General features: G+C 43.4%; 1 protein-coding gene across 4 annotated transcripts in view; it reads left to right on the forward strand.

Moving 5' to 3' along the window:
• Positions 1–1,316: 1,316 nt before the first annotated feature.
• Positions 1,317–13,316, forward strand: part of RHOBTB1 (Rho related BTB domain containing 1) — a 67,698-nt gene continuing 55,698 nt past the window's right edge. The window contains exons 1-2 of one of the 4 annotated variants that reach the window (XM_061181589.1): positions 1,324–1,394; positions 4,237–4,287. The gene's annotated coding sequence lies outside the window, so the exon portion shown is untranslated. Of the gene's footprint in view, positions 1,395–1,914; positions 2,141–4,236; positions 4,288–13,316 lie in introns of those variants that run through there. The other 3 variants (XM_061181583.1, XM_061181606.1, XM_061181596.1) reach the window with 3 other exon arrangements.

The following is a 13,316-nucleotide window of genomic DNA, read 5'->3' on the forward strand; positions in this document are numbered from 1 at the left end:
CTATATTCTGGGGTTTCTGGGAAATTCAGAGAGCACCAGGCAAGACTTGGTCTCCAAAGGGAATATAAACTAGTGAGGAAGAGTAGGAATGTCCAATGTAGTAAAACTCATCTGGGGAGCCTAGGAAGGGAGAGCAAGTGTTTCATCTGGGAATCTGAAGATGGTTTCTTGGAAGAAACTGAGGGACAGAAGGGTATGTTTCCATGTATAATTTTTTCTAATCTGTTTCTTGAGGGGTAACACAAAGAGACAGCCTTTGCAATAGAATGTGGGTCCCTCTTTCCCAGCCCTGCAAACCTTCAGGAACCCATTAGCTGAGAACTCCTTGAGGACTAAGGACACATTGTTGCCACCTTTGTATCCCCAGCCCTTAGTACACAGCCTCCTCGGTGAAGGTGTATTAAATGAACAAGCCCCTTAAGGTAGCTGAACACATCAATACCTTTATCTCCTAACTGCCTCTTTATAATAAGCTGGGAATAAGGAGGTTTAAAACAGTAATTTTAATAGGCTGACTGAAAGCACGTTGAGGGCCGGCACCAGGTTGGTTGTGTTCCCTGTCACCTCCTTAGAGCTTGACAGCGTACCTGACACACTGTATGTAGACACTAAATAAGTACCTTTTACGTGCGTGCATGAAAACTGCCCCTGGTCCTGTCCTCAAAGCTCAAAGTCGGGGCTTCCCTGGTGGCGCAGTGGTTGAGAATCTGCCTGCCGATGCAAGGGACACGGGTTCGAGCCCTGGTCTGGGAAGATCCCACATGCCGCGGAGCGACTAGGCCCGTGAGCCACAACTACTGAGCCTGCGCGTCTGGAGCCTGTGCTCCGCAACAAGAGAGGCCGCGATAGTGAGAGGCCCGCGCACCGCGATGAAGAGTGGCCCCCGCTTGCCGCAACTGGAGAAAGCCCTCGCACAGAAACGAAGACCCAACACAGCCAAAAATAAATAAATAAATAAATAAATAAATAATTTAAAAAAAAAAAAAAAAGCTCAAACTCGGCCTAGAAGAGTAAGAAAGAGTTCACGAGGAAGGGATGGGCTGTCGTGGGCATCCAAGAATTCTGACAACCCACGAGCGGCCAGAAGTCAATTTCACTTCCTCAGCCATTTGTAGGCGGTTGTAAATCGCCTACTTACTCGGGTCGGGGGGGTGCGGGGGCAGCCCGTGTGACCTTACCGCCCCCTGCGGGGACCCCCACGAGCCAAGTCACAGAGGAAGGTAACCCAGAGCGGGGAGCCGGCCAACACGTGCAGCGCCCAGAGGAGGAGGAGGCTGGGCTAACGCAGCCCTTAGTCAGCAGCTGGGCTCGGTTTTGAAACAAAAGCCCATGTCCTCCCTCGGAGTCCGCGGCCGGTCAGCTCCTGGGGGGAAGAAAACCATGCTGCCCAGCCGGTTAGTGGCCCAACTTACTTTTCCGGAGCCTGGGACAAAGGGCCAGCAGTTGTAAGGGAATGGGTGGAGTGCTGGGGACAGAGGACGGGGTGGGGTGGGGTGGGGTGGGGTGGAGTGGGGGTGGGGGGCCCTGGTCGTCCTGCCCCTCCCCGCCCGGCCGCTAGCGAGCGGGGCTGGGGTCTGCCAGGCACTGCGCACGCCAGCCCCCGGGCAGTCTGCCTCCGAGCCCGGGGCCCCCCGGGTCCGCGTCAAGCGGAGGCACCTTTGCAACCCGCGCCCCAGCGCACAGGCACACCAGGCCCCGGTTTCATGAATGAAATCCAACCGTGTGGCTATAAATAGCCACGAAGGCTGCTAACGTCACGGAGCGAGCGGCGGCCGCCAAGGCGGCGGAGCTGGGTGCCGAGCGCTCTATTCCGCCCGGCCGGCCAGCCAGCCTGAGAGCCGGGTGGGGGCGGGAGGAAAAGGGGAGGGCGGGGGGGCGGCGGCGGAAAGGGGCGAGCCCCTCCGGCCCGGCACCGGGAAGAGCGGCCGCGGCGCCGGGCGAGCCCGGGAGGCGAGGCAGTGCCATGCTGCCTTTGTGCAAAGTTGGGCGGCGGGCGGCGCGCCGCGCGCAGGGGCCCCGCACACCCGCGACCGCGCGCAGCCGTGGCTGCTGCTGAGTGGCGGGGGCCAGCGCCCCCCCCCGGCCCCCGCTCCCCCAGCCCTTGAAGGCGGAGAGAGCTGGCGTCTCGCTCGGCTTCAGGGTAGGTTCTGTGTCGTGAGTGCGCTATGCTGTGAAACTTCTTCTCCGAGCGGCCGCCGCGGAGCCCCGCTCCACCCGCCCAGGCCCCGGCGGGTGGCCTGTAGGAGCCCCGGGCCGCGCGCCACGCGGCGGGCAGCGTCCCGAGCGAGAGTCGTGGCACCGAGCTGCTCTGGGAGCCGCCCTCGCCTCTCTCGCGAGGCCGGGAGCCCCGCCATCAGAGGCAAGCAGAAGAGATTCCTAGGAGCGCCCGTCCAGCCGCACCCCTAACTTCGGGCTGAGAAAATGCACAACAGGCACCCTTAGCAGGCGGGCTGCGCCGGGACGGCGCGGGGGGCGGGGGGCCGCGCAGAACAGAGGGCTCTTTTCCTTGGAAGGACGGTGGTGGGGAGCCGGAGGAACTGCAGAGGGGGATACCCGAGCCCCTTGGGCGCTTGCACGCCCCCCGACCGGTCAGCCCAGAGTTCGGCGCTCCCCACCACCAGCCGGTGTCCACGGAGTCTGTTGTGAGTTGCTGTGACAACAGTAGGAGCTGCCATGAGGGGCTGGCAAAACACCTTACCTTGTCTCTGCGCGCTCAGCTTTCGGGGAGAAAAACGGGGGGTGGGGATGTGCAGACAGGGAATCCAACCCCTACGACAGAAGACGAAGTGGAAGGAAGGCCCAACTGTGTAAAAATGGACCACCCGATCCTAGTGTTCGCTCTGCCGTTTCTACCCTCAGCAGTAGCAAACATCTCAACTGAGGTGCACTGTCAATATTTAGGCTTGGACAAGCCAGAAAGTTAGAGGGGAGCGCCAGGCGCAGGGTTCTGACTTGGTTTTGCACGTCAGCACACGAGCTGTGCCTTTCGAGCTGACTGCACGCGTTTGCTGGGGTTGGGGGCGGGGAAAGGCACGAAGATCGGTATATACACAAAGGCACCCAGACCTAGGAAGACCTAGGAAGTTAAGACCAGAGGAGTCGCCTTGACTTTGAACTTCCCCCAACCCGTGCTGTTCACGCAGCTCTGTTGAACCCCAGCCAGACGCTCAGCTTGAGGTTTCACTAGTTTGGGGCTCCCCACCACCAACCGGGGCAGTGCTGCATATTCTACACCGTACTGTGGATCCTCTCTAAGCTGCAGAAGTATGTTATCAGTAGTTTTCATCTCTGTATAACTGCGCTCTCACTATCAGCAGATATAAATAGCCAATAGGCTGTGTGTGTTTGATTTCAGCAAACGCTAGGCTTTTCTAAACATACAGATAAGTTTGTTTAAAAACACTCTTCAGAAATTTGGAATTATATTTCATTTCCGGTAACTTTGTAGATGCCCAAGAGGGTCACTGATTGCTAGAAAAGAAACACAAGCTCTTTTCAATGTAAATAATGTCTACACACCGCTCCGCAGGTGAAGTGGGCAGCAAATTATTATTCAACTGAGTTTCCTCTGAGATGCCTGGATTGTATTTGGACGTATTCGTGGGAAGGGGATTTAACTTGTTCATCCCAGCGTGGAAGACTTTGAAAACTCAGTCGGAAGCAATGAAATCATAGTACTCTAAGCTTGCCCCGTTGATTGTTGTTTTGAGAGGAGCGTAAATTTAAGTACATAGGGGCTATGTGTGATCAAAGAGGTGGAAATAGAAACATAGGTAGTTCGATGTCACTGGCACAACAGCGTAACTTATTAACTATACAAATGTAATCAAATAGTAAAAACCAGAATCATTTGGACTTTCACTTATGATAATATGGTCAAAAAAATGCTATTTTGGAGGAATAGCATGTCCACTTCGTTGACTTCCATTTTGTTAAATGCCTGTAAGGTTTTCCTTGTTCCTATTCCTGAGTTTGTGGTTAAGTGCTTTTCTCTGTATCATCCCCAAAGGCTCAGAAACAGACTTTCAGAAATGCTGCAAAAAGTCAACCTAGCTATTTCAGGATGTATATGACCCCAAGAAATGCCATTTTAACACTGACACTTGGCAAAAGTAAAGCAGATTCTGCCCTTTGGGGGGGAAAAAAGGAAAACAATGTATGTTAAGAATGTCAGTGGCTCCCCATGTGCTCCTAGCAAGCAGCAGGATTTATAAAGTATTTCTCTCTTTTGTGTAGGTAAGTCCAGCTGTGAGCGGGGTGTTCTGTTCTTCACTTCCAGCAAGCCAGGTCAGTGTTCTTTGAGCAAACCCATGACCATAAATTGCTGACATCCTGTGTCTAATTCTGAGCATGCAATTCAGAACAAGTTTCTTAGTCATTTGTCTTAAAACGGTTTGTCTTTGTCTTGTTTTTATTGACTCAATTATGAATATCACAATTTCAATGATTATTAAAATTATTCTATTTACCCTGTGAGCAAAATGGTACTAAAATGGGCCTTGAATCAGTTTGTTCTTTATAAGACTTTTCATTTTCACTTTGGGGGGATCCAAGTGGTGCCAAAATAGCTGAAGATACTGGGGATTTGGGTGCTTGATAACTAAGATTTTACATCTATGCTAATCTTAGCGCTCTAAAGCTGAAAGAAAATTGATACAATAATACCTGACATTTTTGAGCATGAACCAAAGTTCAGGTAACGTGCCGCATTCTTTATACTATGTTCTCAATCTGCATCAAAAAAATCCCTGTTAGGTGTAACTACTCCCTTGGTCACCAAAGGACAGGTGAGGAATTGAAAGTTCAGAGAGGTTAGGTAATAGGTTCAATTCCTGCTTCTCTAGTAAATGGAGGAAATAATATTTTTTTTCAAGTGCTGTCTTACTCCAAAACCTAAATTCTCCAATTGGAAAAATCTTATCTCCAGTAGAGAAACTGGGACCACGAAAGGTTAAGCGACTTGCCTAAGATAACTTGGTAATTACAGCTTATGTAGTAACATTCAGTGGCACAGCTGTTACAAAAGAATAAATTCCATTCTCTTAAGTATTGTAAAACAGCAAAATATTAAGTATTCATATGTACTTTCTGGCATGGCCCTGTCAAAAATTTAAGAAAGTTTTTACCATGGGGTCTCTGGTTTTAAGGATCTCACAAACAGATTTAAAAGACAAGATATTAAACATTCATGTAGTAAAAGTGAGAAAATAAATCAAGATCATACACGCCAGAAGTTTGAACTGAGGGTCAATGGTACATTTACGAGAAGTTCAGCATTTTCCACCCTGTGGGACTACTTTGCAATTCCATGTATGCATGGAAAAAAATTTCCAAGCACATTTTTGTCAGGATAGATAATAAAAGGGTGAGAGATTGAAGAAAGACAGAATGTAGAATTTCAAACCAAGAGGGAGACATGCATTCGTTTAGAACTGCTAAATTACAGTATCTCAAACTCAAGGTGTTATTGTTTCAAAAGCATTGCAACAAAATTGTGAGCTGTCTGAATCTTCACAGCATCAACGAGAAAGCATTACAATTTGGCATACTGGATTCCTTCTGAAACCTCAGTTTGTCTGATATGTGCCACGTAGATAGATTTGGATACCTAATAGTTAAATACCAACTAAAGTCCTGAAAATGGCCAGTATTTAAAGATTAAGCAGGACATTTTCAGTTTTTGCCGGGGTTGACAACCGTCTCCTTCCCCCCTTTCATACTCCCCTCCTACTTTTTGTAGAATTCTACTTTTGTAGAATAATTTGTAACAGTTGTTAATCCTTCTCAGAGAGTATTATATAAAGGGATAATAAAAAATAAAATGGGGAATACATTACTAGAGAAAGCTTTACTATATCATCTTTTTTAATGTACTGAAAAACCCCAACTCAAGCTAATAACCCTAAAAGCTTAGTTAAGGGATACTTTTAAGCATGTAAGGGGTTGTTATAAGCTGTCCTATTACACCTTTGTCCTGTAAAAGTTGTTATACAGTGTATCATTACAAAATAGATCATAAGAGCACTGTTAGACTGGGAAGATCCCATTACAGGTTAAGGCCTCATTATCAACTGATATTTGCTTAGCTATGACAATGGTATGTCATAAATTATCCATATAACAACTATAAACATATAATTACTTAAAGAGTAAAATTATACTCTGAATCATATAATGTTAGCACCAAAAGAAGCTTCAGAATGAACATGGTATCTCTAGTAGTAAGTTAATTAGCAATCATTTGTTTGCTTTTTTGAACTTCAGAGGCTTTGGTTAATACGCTTGACGTATCTTAAAACATGCCTGGAAATATTTGACACTTTACTATGTTTTTTTGCTCAGGAAATTTACCTGTAGAAAACAGGAATTTTTTCTTTAACCTTTTCTATTGGTCTTCCTTTTAGAAAACAGGCAGTTCAACCTCATTATGTGAAGGCTAGGGTTCAAAGAGTACAGGCGATTTGAATCTGGTTCTTGTGTTCATCTTCTTTTGTTCACCCAGTCTTCCCACCAACCTGGCAACACCAAAACAAAATTTGGACAGGGAAGGAAAAATAAGTCACAAAAAGTGTGGTGCATGTAGAAAGGGGGAGGGGGTGGGAGAGTGTTTGAGTGCTGGGGGAGGGGATGGGGAAAGGGAGAGCTTTGGCAGGAAGGGCAAGAAGCAGTCACTCAAACGGATGGGATGTGTATGGATTGATTATTGATATGTCAGCATCAAAATTGTTTGTTTTTTTTGGTGGGGCTTATAAACAAAGTAAAGTCACCTCCTCCTAGAATCTTTTGTTCTTTGTGCGTATTGGGCAGAAACTGGGAAATAGGCAAAAAAAAAAAAGCCACTAAAATGAAATGTGGGTCTGACAGGCACTCTTTCCAGATGTCCCAGGACACTCCTGTCTTCAGACACTCCCTCCAGCTGTCCTGTCAAATACATCAGCATTTCTCTTATAAGGTTTTATCCACTAAGGGTGAATTAGAAGGTTTTACAAAGAAAGAAAGAGATAGATGCCAGTAGGTCCAGAAGAAGCATGATTACATTTCTCCACTCTGCACCTGAGTTTGTTATTGCATAGACACAGATTAATGGCAAGTTCCCAGTGCTAATGAGGTACAGTCTCAGGCTCCATCCCTCCGTGGAGAAATTTCCTTTGAATTGTTACCCAGTGGTAGTCCAGACCCCTAATGATCCCTGGAATAACAATAACCAGTACTTAGTATGCTCCTACTAGATGCCAGACACTTTACTGCATTACAGCTAATATTCATTATTAATTCCAATTTTACAGAAGCCTAAGGGAAACTCAGATATGTTAAGTCAGAGAACTAACTGGAGGTAGAGCTTGGATTTGTACCCAGATCTGTCTAAGAACTTGAATATATATTTGTTTTAAATATATCCTGGGGGGGAAAACACTTTAAAAACATTAAATTCCAGGTTATTCTTGCAGATGCTAGAGTACAGGAGTTAAGTAATTATTCTTGTAGGGTTTTTTGAATTTTGTTTTTTTTGTTGTTTTTTTTTTTGTTTTATATTTGGTAACTTGAACCACACAGCAGTCTTGTCTGGACAGACTTGTTAACTCTTCAGGTCATTTCTAATATATTTTGATGGAAGTCACAGTTGTTAAGCAGTTGAGTCATGGAGGGTTGAATCATGGACCCAGAAAGGTTCTTAAGGATACTTAATCCAACCTCATGTAGGTGAAAAAAATCGGCCACCCAGAGAAGCAATGTAACTCACCATTCTTACAGTTCATAAGTGGCACAGCTGGAACTGAACCCAGGTTTCCAAGGCCCAGCCCAGGGCTCAATTCTATTACATAACACTGCCTGAAATGTGCCAAGTCTTCTGAAGCCTCCAACTTAGCCCAAATTACAGCTATCAAGTTTGAAACACATCTGAAACCTAATATACATCCAGAAATGGGTGATAAGAGGATTCCAGCAATGTAAAGATAAGGTGGGTACTAGGAGAAGCCTCACTTATCTTCACTGACACCAGTATAGACCAGTCTTGCCTTGTATTCAAAACATAACAGCTCCATACTCTTGATCCCTTCCAAGCTGTCTTTGTTGAGATACCTGTTTTCATCAAGTATGGAGCTTTTTAATTTTGTCTGTGGAGTACTGGCTTTTTATTAACTATGTGATGTGGGTGACATACTTCTTCGAACCTTATTTTGCTCGTCTGTAAAATGCTAACAGTATCACCTCTGTCAGAGGATTATGCGGGTGCTATGAAATCACACATGTAAAACAGATAGTAGGTGCTCAGTAAGGGTGAGTTCTCTTCCTAGCCTTGCTAACGTATCTTAAGGGAAGATGTTATAACACATAAGGGCATTCGTGTCATTTTGCTGCTAAATGTTCTTCAGTCATTTGAAGTCTGATATTGCAAGGGATGATTATAGTGACCTTTTTTCTTGGGTGAAAATGGGCCCAGTCGTGTCTCAGTACCAGTGGCGTCTCTGAGTACCAGTGGCGTGGGCACACCTGGGTACAATTACATTTGTCTTCTTCATGCTCTAGGGTTGCCAGGGTTTACTTGAATTATTTTATTGCTTCGGTTTCTGCCTCAGACTAATACCAAGCTCTTCTTGGAGATTTGTGGCTCTCATTTCCTTCCAGACACTGTTTAAGTATCTAATGTGTTTTCCACATAGACCTTTGCATCTCAAAGCATCCACTATGTTTTCAGCCAGATAACTAAGAAATATTTCCAGAGAATAGTGTTGCCAGTAAAACATTTTTGCTTTCAATTTCAAAACATGTGAGAGTTTCCTCCCATCATTTCAATTAACTCTAGTATTGAATCTTTCCTGTGCATTGGCCCTGTCTTTTCTCTTTGCCCTGGGTTGCTGACTGCTTTATTGATTGGGAAAAACATAAGCACTACAATTTCCCCCTTTCACCCGCAGCACTTGATAGCTACCCTGGCCTAAATTACATCTCTGGGAAGTGTTTCATCACACTCCTCTCTCCAGCTGCCATGCTTTGTCATGTGGCACTTGCTGCCCTGCTTTGGGTTTTAGGAACCAAGCCTTTGGCAATGTGTCCTATTCATCCTATACATGCAGGAAAGCTACTGATACGATTATTTTCTTACTTGTACTTTTCCCCCCTTTTTGACATTAATAATCCAAGTGGCCTAGAATAGCCTTTATTTTCCTAGTGGCTCAGTTTCCCTTTTCAGTATTTGACAAATGTGACAAATGGCAAGATGTATGTCCTTTTCTTCAGGCTTAGGTGTAGCAATGAGTTGTTTTCCCCAGTGCTATGGCTCAGCTGGTGCGAGATGCTTACAGATCACCACCTGCTAGACTGTTACTAGTCTCAAATCGGTTATATAAGTTTCAGTTCATACTAAGAAGTTTATTTTTAAAGCAGTGCTTCTCAAACTTTAATGTACATACACATCACCTGGGCATCTCGATAAAAAGCAGATTCTGATTCAGAAGTTCTAGGATGAGACCTGAGATGATGCGTTTCCCAGGGGCTCCTCAATGATGCCAGTGCTACTGGTCCGAGGACCACATTTTGAGTAGTGAAATATACTATACTCTCTAAAATATAGTCATTACTCTATCTTATGCTGAAACTTATGCCTTGGAGGCTGTAAGGCTCCCATCTTATTTTGTTTGCTTCTTTCTTAAATTATAATAGAGAGTCATGGAATCTTATGAAAGTCATGAAAGGGATATGCTGGTAAATCAACCAGCACTCTGGGGAAAAAAGGAATGCATTTATGTGCATACATAAGTTGATTATAAATTTTACTGACAAAGGATGTGTGTAGCATACAATTTATAAATAAAAATAAAATAAAGAATACTCTTTGTTGTGAACGCCATCTAGCTAATTGGGTCTCACAAAACACTTGTTGGTTTTTGAGAACTCACCTATGGTACAACTGATGAGTGTAATTCCCATATAAACATTGGCTGATATTTTCCCTTATGTTAATGAGTAAGATAAAAGTGAAATAACAAAGACATATGTCAGAACTGTACGCATTCATCAAAGATATGAATGACTTCTTTGCTGAACCAGATAATAGCTTTTAAATACTATAAAGATATTTCCTTAAATGTACTATTCATAATGTAACAGCTAAACATATTACACACTTTTAAGCTTAATCTGCATTATTAACATTTTAAAATCATTTTCTTAAGTCAAGACAATCAACAGAACAATAAAGCAAGCCCTGATGTGAAGCGGTTGCCAATTTCACTGGCATAAATACTCCCATCATGGCCAATTTGAAGCCACCACTGTGATTGAGCTGGAGTTGGAGAGGGTACAGTAGCACACCGTTATATAGCATTTCCACCATACAGATAAAATTTGCATAAATAACCTCAAAATATAGATAACAGTAAAATAAATACAAAGTGGTGAGTTCTGGGTATTTAGTACCTTTGTTTTTAGTATACTTATTTAATTGAAACTTTATCTACTTTAATTTTCAATACTGACCCTATTTTAACAGGCTTGCAAAAGTCCTGAAAACTTAACAGTTAGTTCGTGGGCTAGTAGAGGCTGGCTCCAGCACACCACTGGATATGGACCATCTGGTCCCAGTGATTCTCAACCTTTGCTATACACTGGAATACCCCCAGGAATTTATAACCTACGGTTTTAGTAAATTCATGTTAGGGCCCAGGAATCTGAATTTTTAAACCATTTTTATTGAACTGTATCTTATTTAAAGAAAAATACACAAATCATAAGTATATAACTTAAAGAATTATCACAAACTGACCACACACCTTCACCTAATCTAACCAACACCTAAATATAGAAACAGAACATCACCAGCACCCAGAATCCCTTCTTAAGCCCCTATTCAATCACTACCCAATCGAGGCAACCACTGCCTTGACTTCTAATACCAGGGATTAGTTTTGCCTGGTTGTGAACTTTTATATAAATGCAATCTCTTTTGTGTCTGGCCTCTTCCCCTCAATATTATGTTTGGAAGATTCATTATAATGTATGCAGCAGTAGTTCATCCATTGTTTTTTAAAGAAACTCTTCAATTTTATCTTTTTTTTAATTTTTATTTTATTTATTTATTTGGCTGCACCAGATCTTAGTTGCGGCACGTGGGATCTTTGTTGCGGCATGCGGGCTCTTAGTTGCAGCATGCATGTGGGATCTAGTTCCCCATCCAGGGATCGAGCCCGGGCCCCTGCATTGGGAACGTGGAGTCTTACCCACTGGACCAGCAGGGAAGTCCCAGTTCATCCATTTTTAGTGCTGTATAATATTCCATTGTGTGAACAGGCCTCAATTTATTATTTCTATATCCATCATACTGTCGATGGTTTGTTTCCAGTTGTTGGCTATTACGAATAGTGCTACCAAGGACATTCTTGTGCAGGCAGCAGTATTTGAAACAAAACAAATTCCCCCAGTGATTCGAATGAGCAGCTGATTTCTTGACTGCCTTCTCTATAATTTCCCCTCCTGTCTTTTATTTCTCATGTGATGTGACCAAAGCTATTGCTTCTTTCGTGTGAATGTACTTTTAACACCTTAAGCCATGAAGCTGTGTGCTTCCATTCATTACAGCATGTTCTCCTGGCTCTTTTCAATTTAGGTTCACCAACACCCCCTTTCATCAAGACATCTGCTCTTGTGCACTCTAAATAGGGATGAGATTTGGCCTCACATCAATAGCATGGAGGAATATTAGACATGGTGGAGATGGAGCCAAGGCTAAATTTGGCAGCCGATCGTTAAGGCTCCTGGAAAGAGGCTTCAAGGAAGGGAAATTGTTTCCCTTTGTGTGTATCAAACAAAAATCAACAGCAAGCCTTTGGAATATTTCCGATTCTAAATTTTTTAAAAATTGATTTATTTGAAGTAGACCAGGGACTCTCTTCTGACACGAGAACTGACATCTCTCAAAGTCTCATGACTTGATCTGGAAAGAGTACAGAAGGCGGTGTTCCCGTGGGCTTGTTCTACACCTAGTGTGCAGCCGGTGTAGCCTTGTTGCATTGTTCTAGGCTGAGTGGCTGTGTAATTTGTGTCTTTGGGCCTATTGAGATATTAGTTCCTTTGATAGAAGTCAAGGGAGCTGAATGACCAGGAGCTCCAAGATGATGCTGTTGATGGAGTAGGATGGGTGCTCAGAATGGAAAGAAAGGTGCCAACAGCAGCAAGGCTGTTTCCTGCCATATGAAAGGCACGTCACTTACCGCTTTCATGATATGCAGAGAAAAAGTGAAGAATAGACACTAATTCCACATAATGAAAGAAGAATGTATTCCCACACACATAAATACCAGAGTCCCTGGTTTTCCTACCTCCCCACCCTCACTTTTTTGTAAAACGTCTTTGTTATAAAATAACACATGTTCATTATAGAAAAGATGGAATATGTATGTAGATAAGAAAAAAAGAAAAATTAAATGAGTTATAATCCCAGTTGGCATTAATATTTTAATGTATCTCTATCCCAAATATTTTTGTGTATATTTAGGTACATAATGTTTTTTAGGTACATGATTTTTAAGGAATGGTGTTACTCATGAACCTCTAACGAAAACAATAAATGTACTCCTATAACATATTTTTAACTGCTATATACTCTCCCATTATATGGACACTTTGTAAAAATCCCTCCCCTGTGGTAGGATTTCTAAAATTGTTTCCAACATTTTGTTTCCACTGTAATATGATGAACACTCCTTTAATGGAATCTTTTTGTAATCCTCAATATTTTTTTAGGAGTAAAGTCTTATAATTGGATGAAAGTTATGGACATTTTAAAGTCTTTTGAGTGCCAGTGGCACTCCAAAATAATGATACCATCTTCCACTCCCACAAACAGTGCCTCATCCTGCTTTTGAATAATGTACAATCTTTCATGTTATAATTCCTACCTAGAGTTGGAGGGTATAAGAACATGGCCTGAAAATACTAGCTAGAATCCACACATTGCTGGCAGCCAATAACCTCAAATAAAATAAGAGATTTTTAAGGTGTTTGTCCACCAGCATTTTTGGGTTTATGGTCTAACGTTGCTAAGAAATCCTGGGGGGGCAGGTGGTGGTGGGGGAATGGTTTTCTTCATTTGCCTGAATGAGAGCATAAGCTAATCCTAACCGACATGTTACAGTCTCATAAATGATTAAATGCAATTGTTTGATTGTCATCATATCTGAAGGTTTCGCAGCAGGTGGTCTTTCTGGTGCTACAGACGCTAACCCAAGTGACATCTTTAGAGAATACTTGGAATGAACAATTTATGACAGAGGACTATAGAGACTTCTCTATACAAGGACGGATTTTTAAGGGCATCT

Source organism: Eubalaena glacialis, chromosome 1, assembly GCF_028564815.1.
Source record: "Eubalaena glacialis isolate mEubGla1 chromosome 1, mEubGla1.1.hap2.+ XY, whole genome shotgun sequence".
In the NCBI taxonomy this organism is placed as follows: Eukaryota; Metazoa; Chordata; class Mammalia; order Artiodactyla; family Balaenidae; genus Eubalaena; species Eubalaena glacialis.